The following is a 17,940-nucleotide window of genomic DNA, read 5'->3' as shown; positions in this document are numbered from 1 at the left end:
AGAGCTTATTAATGTGAAATGTTTTGAGCATTAAAAATGAAATTAATAGATAATAATTTTTAAGAAACTCATACCTTTTATAAACAGTATTGATTAAATAGGGCTTGGTTATTTATAATGGCATTTTTAAATTTAATAAAATAAATATCGCTAATTGTTAACAGAAAAATACCATTTTTTTCCTGTCCCAAAATGTTTTCTCAGTCTTTTTTTTTACAAATTAATGATTATTGTCATTGACTAATATTGTTGCTGTCATCAACAATATTGATGTTTGGCTAAACTAATAACTGAGTAAAAGTGGGAAGGTTTTATGGTTTTCAACTGAACTGGGATTAAACATCTGTAAATACAAAGCAGATATGAAATTGAAAGAAACATTTTTTATGAATGAGGTAATATTTTATTCACAAGGAGAGCTGTTTCAATATACACATGACAAAATATACTCTTCTAGTTGGGAAATAGGCTATTCTCTAGCTTTTGAAATGAACTCAGCAACATCAGAGCACCCTGAGAACTGGGAGCTGTAGAAACATTTGTTGTTACCACCCTTGGCATGGACAATGACACTCTAATGGAAAGCAGATACTGCAAGGAGGTTTTGCAAAATGACAGTTGGGTAACTGAGAAGAAAAAAAAGAAGGTAAAATATGCCACGAAAACACTCTAAAAGAGAATATGTATGAGACACCTCTGGGAGGACTTCTACGTCTAACTGACAGGTACTTTGAAGAGCGCTAATTTATAGAAATAAAGAAGGTGGGGGCTTGTGCCTGAATGTCTTGATTTTTAAAGCAGGAATTTTCTAATTAGAGACCATGATTTGGCGTAGTTTTAAATATATGAGGTATATAAACAATCCATTTATAAGAAATGGGTTAATAAATAATCTTCACTCATTTACAGTTTTTCAAACTGAAATCAAGAAGAGGTGGAACTCTATCCAAACCAAGGATCAAATAAAATAAGAATCTTGTCTGTACTACAAATAGCGTTTTAACCACACAAGTTCGGATCTCCTCAATCATTGTGTTTAATCGGTTCAATGATTAGTTAGTGTGTATGTGTATGCAATTTTACAGGTCTGTCTTTGGAGTGTAAAAACAATTTATAGGCAATTTCTAAAATAATATTCTGAATCCTGAGAGCAAAGCACAGGCATGGAGCCCTGACTTAAAAAGTGAACTGTAACTTTGTAAATAAGGTGAGAAAATAAGACACATCAATGTAATACTTTCACTTCACTTTATCAGCTTATAACTTGTATCTTCACTAACAGTTCTGCAATCATAAAAGTTTCAAAACCTGTGATAGGCATAAATATAGATTTTATTTGCATTTTATTTTTCGATCACCATTCCTTTTCAACATTTTTAAATGTCCTACTCTTGTGTCTCTCTAAGGGAAAAGAGAATTTTTTAATCATAGCCAAATGTGGCCACATATGAAGAGATAAGAATCACTGAAGATCATTGGCATAGATGAGATTAGATGACAGGGAGCAAACAGAATAGAGAACATTATAAAAATGTTAAAATTCTAAAGAATATGAGTAGTTGCAGAATTTTTAAAAAGACACTGACAACTTCTGATGTCATTGTACTTTAATGATAAAACAAAAGTTTTCTTTTGGTAAAGTTTGCAAAATTGCATAAATATAAATAAGTAAAAGAAACCTACGGATACTCCCTGATTTTTTAATACAGTGCTTCCCTGGAAACTGAATTAACTGAATTAGCTACAGAACAATTTGGTTAAGGCAGACTGACTTTTGTCAGACAAGCAGTATGAGGATCTCAGGTTGTGTTCCTGCAGATTTGGAAGCAAAGAGATGCAGCAACAACAACAACAAAAAATCAAGGATAAAAAGCAAGATACACATATGATAAATTTGCAAGTCTTTGAAACTCAATGAGGTCTAGGGATGTTAGTGATATATTTTTCAGGGTTCTTTGCTATGTTAAGGCAAAAAAAATGGAGCTAAGCTTTCAAACAAATCTGTGCTGAAAAATTCATATATGTTATTTCAACTGAGTCTCATGAAAACCTTGGGAAATAATTACCATTTTCCATTTAAAAGATGAGAAAACCATCGCAAAATCAGTATTATTAGAATAGCAGAGCTTGCAGGAAATATATTTAGGATGGCAATCTATATTTACTGTTCTCTTTCCACTCAGTCACCCTGCAAAGGGTCCTCTGAAATGTAACTGTCCATCAGGAATGAGGGAAAGTGAAACACACACACACACACACACACACACACACACACACACACACAGGCACAGGCACACAGAAACAGAGAGAGAGAGAGAGACAGATAGACAGAGATGAGAGGGTGACACAGAGAGAGAGAGAGACAGAGAGAGAAGAGGATGACAGAGAGAGAGAGAGACAGACAGAGAGAAAGAAAGAGAGAGGAAATGGTGACAGAGAGAGAGGTAGAGATTGGAACAAATGGACCTTTTAATAATAATGTATCCTGTCTACTCCTCAGTGTCCACTGAGAATCAGCAGGCATCCTCCCCATCAATTCATTACCAGGAAAATAATTTGTCACTAGGGGCAATCATTTTACAAAACCTGCATGCACAGTGCAACTGCTAATATAATAATCCCAGAGGGGAATAAAAGGAAATAAAAGATTCACAATGAGGACTGTTTTTAGTGTGTGCCAAATGCTAACAATTCGCTGCAAATGAGTAGTGTTATTTCCTTTATATTTCATTTGTCCCCAAATATTGCTTTGAAAATTAGATATTCTTGTGAAAAGGGTTCCAAGTTAATGATCAAAGTGCACTTTGTGAACCAAAATGATTTTAACTCAATTTTCGGAGTGACACTTCTAAAATGTACCCCTGGGATTCAAATTTTCCTGACTCAAGACTCTTTCTATTCAAGGTCTAAAAGCACTTTTAAGGGTAATAGCTAAGTAAACACGATTATATTTTGGTCGATTCAATCTGCATGAATTATTTTTCATTAAATAGCAAAATCTAATTCTAGGGGAAAAAATCTTGTTAATTGTTTTTATGAAGATGTGCCCCAGGGCAGCAGCATTTAGCTTTTCACTAACCATAGGTTTCAGAAAGCTTTTCAATTCTGCCAAATCATTGCTTGCTTATATTATTCACTGAAAAATGGAAAATATAAAAATGACCTTTTATGATAAGTATTTATTAAATATATTTTTTCTCGCTATAAACTTCTTCCTAATATGAATATTTACTTGTGTTCTATAAATGAAGAAGACATGAAAGTCATGTAGACTCACATTGAAGGAATCTGCATGAATTATTTTTACAATTATCTGCATGAATCTGCATGAAAAGTCAGTAACTGGTGGACAGTTTCAAGTCCTAATCTTGCTGTATAAAAAGCTGGGTATCGTGAGTCATCTGTTTGGTTTTCATCATGCTGAAAACAAACAAAGGGTCTTGCTTGGTACAAAATACAATGCTCGTTGGAGACCACATGCTCTAAACTCCAGATTCTTCAGATTCCTTCATATTCAATCAGTGTCTAATACATATATACACATACTTATATATGTGTGTATATGTATGTATATATATGTGTGTGTGTGTGTATATATATGTGTGTATATATATGTCACGAGAGGGAAAGAATGACAAATTGTCCACTGAAACTAAGCAAGATTCTTATTCCTGGCTGAAGATCTAGGGCAAGGATACAAAGAAGGCTAATTACTCTACTCTTTAATATCCAGAAAATTGTTTCATAAACACATGCACACTCACACCCACATATTAGAATGTTAAGTGAAGAAGTATTCTCAGCAATATTTAAGTGTTTTCTCTAGACCAATCACAGATTTTTGTAGTGTTACATCACTTTTATAAACTGCTACTATTTTTACTATAAGTCTAGAATTTTCTTGTTGCAGAATGGATTGATTGATCTTTCTCCAGCTTATAAAATTACTCCAAAATGGACTTGATTGCAACTTTTCTACTTAAAATGCCATTAGAGCTTGCATGACCAGAGCACAGTGTACTATTCCTCAAGTCATGTTACTTGCATGCTTTATTTTGCGTTTCCTAATTGAGAAAAATTGTCAGTGGCTGACCTGAATACTTCTACTAATAAAAATGCAACGTGGGATTCAAGTGACTTTACCTCTCTTATAAACGTCCTTCAAAATGTAAAGCATGAAATCTCCTGAAGTTTCAAGGATGTTTCAGTCAAGTGGTTCTACATTCTAGAGACAACTACAGTGACTAACATATAAATTCTACACTACATAAAAGAAATACAACATTCAGACACCCTGTTAGTAATGTTATATTCTACGAGTACACTCAATTGCAAGGACATTTTAATTTAATGTTAAAATACATATTTTCAAAATGACCCTATCATTTTCCACATATGAAAATTTTTCTAATTTATTTTCTTTTTTTGCAAGTAGACTTGAATTCTCCCTCCAAGAAATTTATCTTATTTTTGAGTGAAAATTATAGCATTTATGGTGTACAAATAGGGGACAAATGTATGTGCGTTTTTACTGTTTTTCCATGCAGATTCCAAATTTCTTAACCAAAAAGAACCCAGGGAGTTATTTTAGAGTAGTCTAGTTCTAGACATTGAACAAAAAGCCATTTTATCTCCTAGTGAAATGTTACCAATATTTAGTGGAAGGCACCATAGGTTAAAAGAAATTCACTGTTCCTCCCTGAATCTTACATGAACATGGTATTTTTAAATGTTCCACTCAATTGTCTAAACCTCAGATTTTTCATCAAAAAAACTAGGAACATTTTAAGAATTAAATAACAACTTATTAGTAGACTTTTATATTGATTTGCTAATAAATATTATCTGTTCGTAAAAAGCAAATCATTAGTTTGTGAGAGGTTATCTTAGTACTGGAAGTAATGGCAGTTATAAATTATTAGGAAACTTACAAATACTCAGTGTTGAGTGTTAGGCAAATTATGTGGATTATTTTCCAAATTCAAGCAACTTTGTAAGATTGATAATGTTCTCTTTTTTTAAAAGAATGCCAGAAAAGCTAAAAATCTTGAACAATTGATGATGGAAATAATAATTTCAACTCAGGTCCATTCTGTTCATTCCTAAACACATATGTTTTGCTCTGCACTATAATAATAATATAATCCTTTGATGAATTGAAACCATCTGTTTTAGTGATAAAACAGAGTGAAATCGAGCATCAGAAAAACTTAAATTAGCTATATTAAAATTGAACAACAATTGAAATATCAGAAGGATAAACTGAAGATTAATAAGATTGGTTACCTGCAGGCATGGATAAGACTAAAGAAATGCAAAATAACCTGTGTTGGAGGCATATCTCCAAATTTATCCCTTTTATAAAATCCTAACTTTGAAAACATTCTAATATCTTACATACTCAAAGAGAGAAAAATTAAAATAAAAAAAAGCTTGGAAGAAACTTCTGATATTGAATAAAAATGAAAAAATGCTAAAAGAAAAAACCACTCTATATTTTAAGTGAATAGCACAACCTCACTGAAGAGTGGATAGAAAGAAATAACTAGCCCAAATGGACTTTGAATATATTATTGGACAATGTAAACTCAGGTTAAAAAAATAAAAATCAATTACTGTAAATAATTGAATTATAGTTAGTAGACATATATTTTTTCCAGAGACATGGGTTAGCAATTCTGAAACTACTTTTGTCTATAAATCTTAGGACTAAGCAAGTAAGTAGATATATTGTGGATAATGAGAACCAGTGTTGTCACTGTCAGAGAAGACGGTGATGGAAGTGGAAAGGACAGAATGAATCATGTGATGCTGAATTGGAATTGGAGTAATCTTTGTGAACTCCCAGCCTCTAGTATATGTGAGTGATTAGCTATAGAAGTAGAAACAGATGTGTGTGTACAACTTCCGAGTTCTATCAGCAAAGACAACTCACAAGCAATAACAATCCAGAAGCAATGGGCACATGGAACTCAGATCTTGATTTCTAAATACCTTCTCTCCAACAAGAAAATTGTGAAGAAATGCCTGAATTAAGAAATAGAGCCGAAACCGAAAAAGCTAACCCTGGAACATTCTTATGTGTGAGAAAATAAGAAAATGTTGAAACAACGGATACATGTCAAAAGACAGAAGAGTCTGCTCGAAAGACTTATCCTGCTGAGATCTGGGACAATTTGAAACTCAAAATAAATAATGACAATAAGAATTATCATATTTTCAACAAAATAATTCAAGGATAAACACTAATAAATAATAAATGAACAGGTAGATAAATGAACTAAAAGAAAGAGTTTTTCCTTTGGACAGAGAGGTTTCTAACTAACAAATACAGAAAGAGTGATGAAATTGGAAACTGAATCTCATCTTGTCAACCACAGTAATAAACATCGAGTCAAACATCAGTTAGCAAATAGATGTGAAAATTAATGAGTGGAATTTTGAGGAATGACAAGATATTTACATAATTTTAATGTATTTCTCCAAAAGATATTTATTAATTTAAAAAAGTAAAACGGCTACTGCTGTGGTTTGAATGTGTCCCCTAAATTAGTATGTTGAAAATTCAAACCTAGTGGGGTAATATTGAAAGGTGTGGTCATTAAGAGGTGACTGGACCACGAGAAATTAATCATGTTTTTATGAATGGATTAATCCTTTCATGTATTAATGGATTAGTTTGTTAATCTATTAATTCTTATCAGGGGAGTAGGACTGGTGGCTTTACAAGAAGAGGAAGACAGACCCGAGATAGCACATTCAGCACCCTTGCCATGTGAGGCCATGTGCTCCCTCTGGACTCTGCAGCAAGTGCCCAACAGCAAGGAGGCTCTTAGCAGATGCAGCCCTTTAACCTTGTACTTCTAAGCCTTCATGACTCTAAGAAATAAATACATTTCTTTATAAATTACCAAGTTTCAGGTATTCTGTTTTAAAAACACAAAACAAAGAAATACAGTAACTTACAGTGAAGAAACCTGAATGATAGCAATTTAATCAAGGATTAGAGTTAACTTCCTCAATACTTTGACAAATATTTTGTGCCTGCTGATATAAGGCACCAAGAAGGGTATAACATCACTCTGTTATGTTCCTCTCCCAAATGTGCACAACATGAATCTAGTCATGAAGGAATATCAGATAAAGCCAAATTGAAAAACATTCTATGAAATGACTATTTTGAACTTGAAAATATCAGATTATATATGTGATATGTAATCCTGGATTTAATTTTACTTATAAAGCGTATTATTTTGTTAATTAACAAAACTTGAATATAAACTTTAGCCTAAATGATAATACTGTATCAGTGTTACATTTTTAAATTTCGATAATTATATAACAGAATGTCTCTGTTTCAAAAAATTCACATGATGTGTAGAGGTAAAAGGCCATCATGTCTGCAATTTACCGGCCAGTGATTCAGAAAAACAATGGTATACAAACAGAGACATATAAATAGGTACACACAGAAAGAGCATACAACGGATAAAGTAAACGTAATACTACCATAACAGGGAAACTGTAAGACCATATGAAATTTTAAGGGTACTATTCTTGTGTTTTCTAAAATTCTGCATTTATGTTAATGTGATGGTTAATTTTATGTGTCTACTTTATTTGGCTAAGGGATGCTTAGAAAGTTGATAAAACATTTCTTTGTGTGTCTGTGAGATTAATTCTAGAAGATTTGTGCTTTTGAATCAATAGACTTCAGAAAGACAATTCACCCTCACCATCATAGGCAGGCATTATTCAATCTATTGAGGGTCCAAATAAAACAACAAGGCAGAAGAAGGATGAATTCACCATCTTCATGAGCTGAGGCATTCATCTTCTCCTGCCCTAAGACATCCCAGCTCCTCGTTCTCAGGCCTTTGGACTCTAAGGCCTACACCTATAGTCCCCTGGTTCTTAGGACTTAAGACTTGGAATGAATTACCCTGCTAGCTTTCCTGGTTCCCTGGCTTGCACACAAATTAACATGAGATTTCTCATCCTCCGTAACTGTGTAAGCCAGTTCCCATAACGTATCTCCTCTTTTACACCTGTATATATCCTATTGGTTCTGTTTTTCTGGAGAACCCTAACTGATAAATATGTATGTTTAAAAATGAGCACTCATGCCAGTAATCTAACCACTTTGGGAATCCAAGGTGGGAGGATTGCTGAAGTCAAGAGTTTGAGACCAGCTTGGGAAATATAGTGAAACCCCAACTCTACAAAATAAAAAAATAAAAATAAAAATAAATTAGCCTGGAATGATGGTGCATGACTATAGTCTCAGCTGCTTAGGAGTCTGAGGCAGGATCTCTTGAGCCCAGATGTCTGAGGCTTCAGTGAGCTATGATTGCACCACAACACTCCAGCCTTAGTAACAGAGCAAGACCATGTCTCAAATACATATGTAATATTTTATAAGTAAAAATAAATAAATAAATGAGCTTCAGATACCTTATCCTGGAAATTTGTGATGACTTCAAGAAATTTTTATAGATGTAACATTCTCTATTTCAATAGAACACTTAATAAGCATTTGTGGTAGCAAAATTCTCCTTGATTATGATTCTTAAAACTGAATTCTAAAATTATCTTTATGCTAAACCAACTGTAATATACCAAGATCTTTCAATTTAGAAAACTCATTTTTCATAATAACAACATACATACTATGCCTAAATGTCATTAGATAAAATGTTTATCTGCTGCTTTGTTAAGTGTTTAATATCGCCTTGAAATTAATGAAATTCACTAAAACTTGCTCTTTTTCATTTTTTTCAAATCTTATGGTATTAGAATATATCATGTAAGGCTTATTACTAGGAAAATAATTAAGTACAGTGGAGGTGATAGGATATGTATTTTTTAAAAGAAACTTTTACCTGCCCACAGTAAGTCAATTTTCATTCTCAACATAGATAGCTTCACGCCTTTGAGTGCACTTGTATGCAAAGTTGCTTTCTTATATCCTGTTTGGGTGTTTTCAGATTTGCTTTATGAATTCAGGGTTTTGAAATGCTTCGAAGGCAAAACTCATTATTCTTTCAGTATTTCTGCTCAAGCTGGGTTGACGTTATGTGAATTGCAAATGTTGACACTAATTGGTAATTTTAAAAGAAAAAAGTATATAGACAGCTTCTACCCCTTGAGGGGAAACATAGATAAATTAAAACATCAACTATGGAATAATTGATACACTTGTATAATCCTGAATTTGCTGGTACAGAATTAATATAACATTAAAATAATAGACAAAAAATGAATACATGTCATTGCTTAATGTTTACTTATGACCATATGCCATTTTTTCTATTTGCCTTAAATTACAGACATTAAGAGCTTAAAATTGGCTCTTTTGGGAGGCAGGACAAAATACTTTTTGTGGTGACTTTGGAAAACAAAATATCTTCATACTTCAAATAGCTTAATGACTTTACGCTTTTGTTTCAAATTTTATCTTTACCTATTTTTTGTGCAAGGTGTCAACTAATGATGTATGAATACTATAGTGGGATTTTGTTTATAGAAAATGAACCTGACAAAAATAGAAAAATTTAGGATATGGAGTGAAAGAGCAAACAAACTTAGAGAAAATGTTTTATTTATTGTGGGGTATAGTAAACGCACATTACTGACTCTAAACTATCCACCCTATTTGTGCTTCATTTTGATTGGTTTCAGAGACTAAGATGAAAATATGCATGCCGTATTTGTCTAAGAGGGCAACATTTTGCAAAATCCTTTAGAAGCAATAACCACACAGTACCTTGACATAACCAACAAATTGAAAAATGAAAGAGGACATTTCTGAAGCTTTAGTGATGCTGGTGAGTAGAAAAAGGAGGTAGACAGCGGCAGAAACCTGGGGAGAGTAATGAGTAGATCAAATTTGGAAAGGATTCAAGGAAAGTCAGTTTTGCATTGGTATGTTTTCCCCTTTTCTTTTTTTATATCTTTGCATTAGTTTCAGTTTTCATAGAACAGATAATTTTTTTTTAACATTAGTTTCCCCTACGGCCTCACTCCCTTAGCACAGAAAGCTGAATTGAAATTTGCATGAAGAACTGAGCATGCCCAGTAACCCTTAACACTTCATATGCTGTCAGTAAGGTATTATACAAGATCTTTCTTATCTAATTTTATTGTTTGTGATTCATCTGATTGCAAAAACAGAAGTCCACTTGTATTAGAATTTTGGCCAATATCTTGAGTCAATTAAAATGGGGTGCATCAGTCAAGGATTCTCCAGAGAAATAGAACCAACATATTATAATGTGTACATACATACACACATACAGACACACAGACTTGATTCCTGAACAATAAATGTTTCAACTGTGGTGGTCCATTTCTATATGAGTTTTCCTCCGCCTCTGCCACTCTTAAGAAAATAAGGCCAACTGGGCACGGTGGCTCACTTCTGTGATCCCAGCACTTTGGGAGGCCAAGGTGGGCAGATCACGAAGTCAAGAGATCGAGACCATCCTGGCCAATATGGTGAAACCCTGTCTCTCATACAAATATAAAAATTAGCTGGGCATGGTAGTGTATGACTGTAATTCCTGCTACTCAGGAAGCTGAGGAAGGAGAATCGCTTGAACTCTGGAGACGGAGGTTTCAGTGAGTCAAGGTTGTGCCACTGCACTCCAGCCTGGTGACAGAGTGAGACTTTTTCTAAATAAATAAATAAGGCCAACCTTTACTCTTGCTCTTTCTCCTTCTCTTCAGACTACCTATCATGAAGACCTGCCACTCAATGAAGATCCACTTCCACTCAATGAATAGTAAACATAGTTTTTCTTCCTTATGATTTTCTTAATATTTCCTTTTAACTAACCTACTTTATTGTAAAAATGGACTATATAATATATATAACATATAAAATGTATGTTAATCAACATTTGTATTTTCAGTAAGATTCCTGGTCTACAGTGGGTTATTAGTAGTTAAGTTTTGGGGCAGTCGAAAGCTATGCTTGGATTTTTTACTGTTTGGAGGTAGGAGTGGCACCCCTGACACTAAAGTTGTTCAAGAGCTAACTAAATCTACTTGAAGTCAACTGATTGTAAATGTTAATCACAGTACAGAATCATTCACAGCAACATCTAGACTAGTGTTTGACAAAACAACTGAGAACCACAGCCTAGAAAAGTTGCCACATAAAATTAACCATGACAATGGCAGTTTGGCACTATCCTTAACAAACTTCTACAGATATTTCATAAACCACTGACAGAAACTCTCCCCTTGGCCTAGCTCTAATCCAGGCTCCTCTGAGTCCTTTACTCCGTTGGCCTCAACTTAGCCTAAAAAGACCTTAATAAAACACAACCTCATTTCAATAGGTAAAGGCCACTTTCCTAAAACGATCATAGCCCTCTGTAAAGTGTCTGCCAGAGAAAACTCAGGTTGCCAAAGGAATCTGCTGTTTGTTCCAGCCAATGCCTGAAGATAGGATCCCTGTCTTGCCTAAATTCAATAGGGCCAGTTAGCAAACTCTGATGGATTTCATATGGATCAAATTTCCTTCCACCTTTTGGTAATTGTTTACTTCCCTGACTCTACTGAGTCCCACTTACACCTGTATCTACACCCTAATTTTCTGTTTAAAATGCCTAGTCACATTTGTAAAAATCAAAGTTGAGTGGAATTCATATCGTACTCTTTTCTCTATGGCAATAGTATATTAATGGTTAAAATCTGTCCTTACCACTTTAATCAGTGCCCAGCTTTCTTTCTGTTTGAAACCACTTTTCTTTCCAAAAAAAGAAAAACAAATAAACAATACATTGAAAAATATAACAAAGTGTATTAATTAATATAAGCTAAAAACCTATGATGTCATGATGAAACCAGGAAAAACAACGTATATGAAGACAGAAAACTAAAAGTAAACGATTGCTAGATGATTTTTGAGAAAGAAAAATAATGGTAAGGAAAATAAAAAATAGTTTTAGAAAAAAAAATAATGTATGCATATTTCCAAATAGAAAAGAAATGACTATGAATTCACTTCTCTGAAATCACCATTTTCACATTTTATGGTGGAAACAACTAATATCCCTTGAACCATAAAAATCCCAGAGTCCTTGATGACGAAGCCAAAGTTGTCTTCCTTCTTCATAGATTATCTTTCTACACACAAAGAGTTTGGCCTAAACTTTCTTTATTCATAGCAATGAATAATATTATATTTCCACTTTCATTCCCATTATAGAGCATCTATCATTTTATTTTACCTCTTTGTTGTTTTTTGACGGAGCCTCGCTCTGTTGTCCAGGTTGGAGTGCAGTGGTGAGATCTTGGCTCACTGCAACCACCACCTCCCGAGTCAAGTGATTCTCTTGCCTTAGCCTCCCAAGTAGCTGGGACTACAGGCATGTGTCACCACTCCCAGCTAATTTTTTGTATTTTTAGTAGAGACGAAGTTTCACCATGTTAGCCAGGATGGTCTCGATCTCCTGACCTCGTGATCTGGCAGCCTAGGCTGCCCAAAGTGCTGGGATTACAGGTGTGAGCCACCATGCCTGGCCTGTTTTACCTCTTCCATATTTTAGCATTATGTGACTTGAGACAAAAAAGATGATGCATATCCTCTCACACAATAAAATGCTGTTTCTTTTTTCCAAGTAGGAGTTACTGCTCTACCTAATTCAATCCATATATGCAATACAGAAAACTACCTTTCATTTATAACTGCTCCAGAACTAAGACACAGAGTGCTGTCTTTACCTGTCATTACTCTGGATACCAATTTAAACCAAACACTGCTTAGAGTACTATTTAATAAGTTTTAAAAGTCATCTCTTTACCTTGTTAATTAATCCCTGATTATCTTCACCTACATTTTATTTTTATTTTTTTAATTGCATTTTAGGTTTTGGGGTACATGTGAAGCACATGCAAGATTGTTGCATAGGTACACACGTGGCAGTGTGATTTGCTGCCTTCCTCCCCTTCACCTGTATCTGGCATTTCTCCCCATGCTATCTCTCCCCAACACTATGTTTGTGTTACTGATTTATATACATAATATGTATATGTATACTTGTCAGCTTCAACTAATCAGAAGTTGTATGAATATAACCATTGAAAAGTATTCTTGCCTCCATAAACATTCCCATGAAGAAATATCCTTGCCTACATAATTTTTTTTATGTTGAGAAGAATAGAGGACAGAAAGTTGAGAAATCCTGAAAGACTGAACATAGACGCAGAGATTGAGATGAACAAAATAATACTGCTTTATTCCATTTAGAAAAAAAAAATGTGCCACTTCCTTCCAACATTCAGTTAAATCTACATAGACACATTTTTTGAGGCTGAAGCAAATCTGACTAATTTGCAGTGTGAAAATAAAATACAAAAACCATTCTTGGAGTTATTTCTAAGTAGAAATAAGATCAGAATTGTCTCTTTTGGAAAAATCAGATTTTTCAAACGAAACTTCATGGGCCAACAACTGTTCAAAAACAATGTTAGCATCATGTGTGGAAATGATATGTTTTCTAGGATTTGACGTTTTCAGCAATGGAGAATTAGTAAATTTTATAAATGAAAATACCACTACTAAAATCAGAATGCTATAAATAGAATGATGTCTTTTGTTCATGAAGTTGATATACTAGGGTGAAGGAAAATAATAATAAAAGTGAGCTATTTTGTGACAAAGATATCTTGGGGTAAACGCCACAGCCGCAAGTGCCGCCAGCCAGTATTCTTGGGGCAAATGGGGAAGGGTTACACTAAAAGCTGCTGTATCACCTTTAATTTAAGAGTTCCCTTTTCAGTCCTACATATCACCAGCTATCCTCTATGAACTGGAATAGGAATGGCAGAGTATCATATAATATCAGCTTTTATCACACTGCCACGTGTGTACCTATGCAACAATCTTGCATGTTCTTCACATGTACCCCAAAACCTAAAATGCAATATAATAAATAAATGGAAAAAAAAGATAAAATAAAAAAATAAAGAAGCCTTAAAAAAAATATTAAAAACACGAGGGCTGAATTGAATGCATCGTATCTTTGCCGCAGAGGATATCAAGTGTTTTAAATCTATAATCTCAAAAGATTCTTGACTACAATTTAATCTATGCACCTGATGCTTAATTTCCAACCCCACCCCAACTCCACAAAGGGATATATTTAAAGTATTTTAAAATAATGAAAACATCTTAATTATCAGAGCAATCCATTTGGCTGATGTTGTGAACAGAAGGAAGCAAGTAAAAGAAAGCCCACATCATTTCACTGTAATAATGTATGATAGACAATGAGGTTCACTTATAAAACATTTTTGCTTTTATTCGGTAAAATTTGGCTTTCCTTTCACTGGTAAAAATTCTATTGTTTCTAATGGAAAGACAGGGGAAAGAATCAGATGTAAGTGTTCCACTTGTTAAATGATCAAAAAGAAAAGACTAGCCTTAGCCTGTGCTGATGATTTCATATAAATAAGCATATAAGATTTTAACAAAAGTTTCTTCCTATTTCTGTAATTATCATTTTAAAAGTTGCTAATCAGCTATTTACAAAATATCCAAGTTTCTTATACCACCAAGGAGGGTGGAAAATGTAGTATAATCTCTGCTAAGTGTCTCATGCAACAATAGCCATTTCAAAGCAAGTTTTAAGGAAAGATTTTGACTGAGAAACATGATTTTAATTTCTAAAGCATACATTGGTAATAAATTTCTTAGCTTTTTAAGGCCCATATAGTATTTCCATGTCTGTAACAAAAGAGGCTGCAACTATCAAATCCTTAAAGTTTTTAATAAGTTTAAAACTTATGATTTTAAGTTTTCAAATAAATAGTTCATCTGACATGTTTTCCTGGTTCTAAAAATTAGAAACCAATAATGAAAAATGTTTAAAGGTTATCTAGAATGGTTACCTTTTCTTGATCACATCCTAGCTGATAATTTCAGCTACTTTTATAACGTCATCGACCTGTCACTAAAGCAGCTCCTATGAGGTTCAAAACAGCAATAACAACCGTGTCAAGAACAGTAATAAAAAATAGCAAAAACCAATCAAACAGATAATTTCTTAATCCCAGGGGATCTGAAAGAGACTTTGGAATATTAAAAAGGAAAACATAAACTAATAGATAGTGTGAAGTAGGAAAGTTTGGGGAGGGAACACTCAACCAATTAAACAATAAACCTAACTAATAATGAAGAAACCTAGACATACAAATAGTACTATGATTCTACACTGGGGAGTTCCTAGTTTGTTTGTTTTATAGGTTTTTAAGGTTTACCACAGGAAATAATGAAAATATCTAATTCATCTTAGAGACCCATTTTTGACAAAACAAGGAGACTTACTTAATGTTTTCTTTTTGAAACGCATGTATGTTAGCAGAGTAATCAATAGCTTTTGTTTCCTGATATTCCACCTTCTAATAATCTGATTGAGTTGAACAGACAACTGAACAAAGCAAGATCAATTCCTTTGCACTCTCTAGCCTTACACTTATATAAGGAGTAAAATTATTTTCCTCATAATTTCAAACAAATTAAACCTATTAAATCAGTCATATAATAAAATGTCCTCCTTATTGTCAAGTTCACCAGGAAAAAAAAAAAAAAAAAAAAAAAAAAAAAAAAAAAAAAAAAAAAAAAAAAAAAAAAAAAAAAAAAAAAAACCTGTGATTATTTCCTTAATTTAAATTGCAAAAATATAATCCTTCTATATGAGCCAGGTATGATAAATGAGGTTTAGTTTTAGCATCATGAAGGTTCATTAGATGTGAACTTACATATTCATGAGGGGACAAGTCCCTAAAAGTTTCTAAGGCTTCATGATCATTATTAGAGAGTTGATTTTTGGTAAATTCACATTGCTAAGATATTTTGATTCAGATTATACATAGTGGAGCCAGGTTCTCTGTTTATAATTAAAAGCAACTAAACAGCAATTTTGCATTCTGTTCAAGAAAACTGCATTTGGGTGTGCCCAATCCTCTATAGTAAACACAGCATCTTTATAATCTCTAAGAAAATGATTTAGGGTTTTCTGCTTTTAGGTTGCAAGTAATAAAACAATTATAGGTTTTAAAAGAGTAATTTGCTTATAAGTAGGCAATTCCCAGAGTATATATTTTCACTCAGTTCCTGAGCTACTGTTTTCTAGTCTGTTACTATGCATATGCATATCCTTTCCTGCCAGTGCCAAGCAGTCTGGTTTCTTAACACACTTTTATTTAATTTTTTTCCCATGGGCCAAATCAAGCAGTAGATCTTGAAACCTAGATAGACTTGTTGCTAGAGATGGGGCCAAGGCGTAATTCTGAAGCATATTTCTCCTTAAAATGGAAAAGCATGTACACTTGTGAAGATTTCTATATTTGCTAAAGCAGACCTAACCTAACCTCTCAAAAATTATATTGAATAAATGCTACTTAATAAGGTAATCAACTTCAAGGATTTCACAAATATTTACTGAATTTCTACTTTGTAATACTTTTGATGATTACAGAGATGAATACAGTAGACAAACTCCAGAGCTTACTAAACATATGCGGTTACTAAACAGAATTTCATAAGAAAGCGGAACAAAACAATTTTTCTTATTTTTTAGGCACTTGGCTTATTAAGTTAAGAATTTGCTGATGAAAAGCAGTTACAGTAAATAACTAGGCAACAGGTAACCAAGAAATAAGATATGTAATTATAAAGGGCATGGTTACACATAAACATAAGATCAAGGACAAATAGATCAATGTGTTCAATAGGATTGGGGAAGGTATTCTAGAAAAGTGGAAGCTGAATAACAGTATCATACATATGTGGACTGACTTTAAAACAAAAAAAAAAATAAGTAGACAGAAGCTTATCCACATAAGAAATAATTTAAGCAAAATAATAGAAAGGGGAATAAACTTAGAATAAAGAGGTGAATGGTAAAGTGTCTCAACAGACCACGACAATTGTATGTGTTTATTTAGATGTCTGAATAAGTGACAGGGACTAGCACTAGATAATTAGCTCCCTTAGAATTGAAAGCAAATTCAATAATTAGTAATGTGGACTAACTAATAATGTGACATTTATTTCCATAGAAATAACCTTTGTCTTATTTTTTTTTATGATGGCTCATCCTCTTCTCTACAATTATATTTCTTACAATAATGTGATTTATTAAATTTATTTTACATGTATACATTGAGTTCTTCCATAGTCTATTATGTCGTTAAGTACTGTAAACATCAACATGAACATAACTGTCTTGGCCTTCATAGAGCTTACAGCTGAGGTTAGCAGGATGGAGGACAGCACAGTTGTACAATTAAAGAGACATGTTAATTGGAAATTCATTACGTTTGCAAGTTAATAAATTTATCTTTGAGAAAGTTTTCATAGAAATAGCTTTGCAATTTGAAAAAAAATCACATGATCTCAATCCATTTCTTAAGAAAAGGTTGTCATTAGGAAACAGGCTACAATGAGGCTCCATGCTCTGGTTTATGAATTACAGGATTGTTATGATTATTATATATGCCATATGTTAATCTCCAGATGGTCAAGAGCTCTGAAACACACTGTCTATATGTACGATATAAATAGACCTGCTTAATTGTGTCTAATGTATATCATTCTTTGTTTCATAAATTGAATATATTTAGAAAGAAAGGGTCTTTGCTTTTAAGAAGCCATGACATGACCGTGAATAAATTAGGAGCACCGAAGGCAAATACACTGCTATCATTAAATGAAGTTCAGAACTACTTGAAAACAAACAAACAAACAAACAACCACAACAACAACAAAAACCACTAAATGCAGAATTCCAGGAGTGAGAAGAAAGGCTTCAGACAAGCTAGCTATTGTTTCCATTTTGCAACCTAAACAAGGAACTCCAATTAAATAAAGAGTAGATTTTGATGCTTATAGTGATTCTAAATAACAAATAGGAAAAATATAGGAAT

Source organism: Cebus imitator, unplaced genomic scaffold (assembly GCF_001604975.1).
Source record: "Cebus imitator isolate Cc_AM_T3 unplaced genomic scaffold, Cebus_imitator-1.0 Scaffold47, whole genome shotgun sequence".
Lineage (NCBI taxonomy): Eukaryota > Metazoa > Chordata > Mammalia > Primates > Cebidae > Cebus > Cebus imitator.
Note: the sequence above shows the minus strand (reverse complement) of the source record.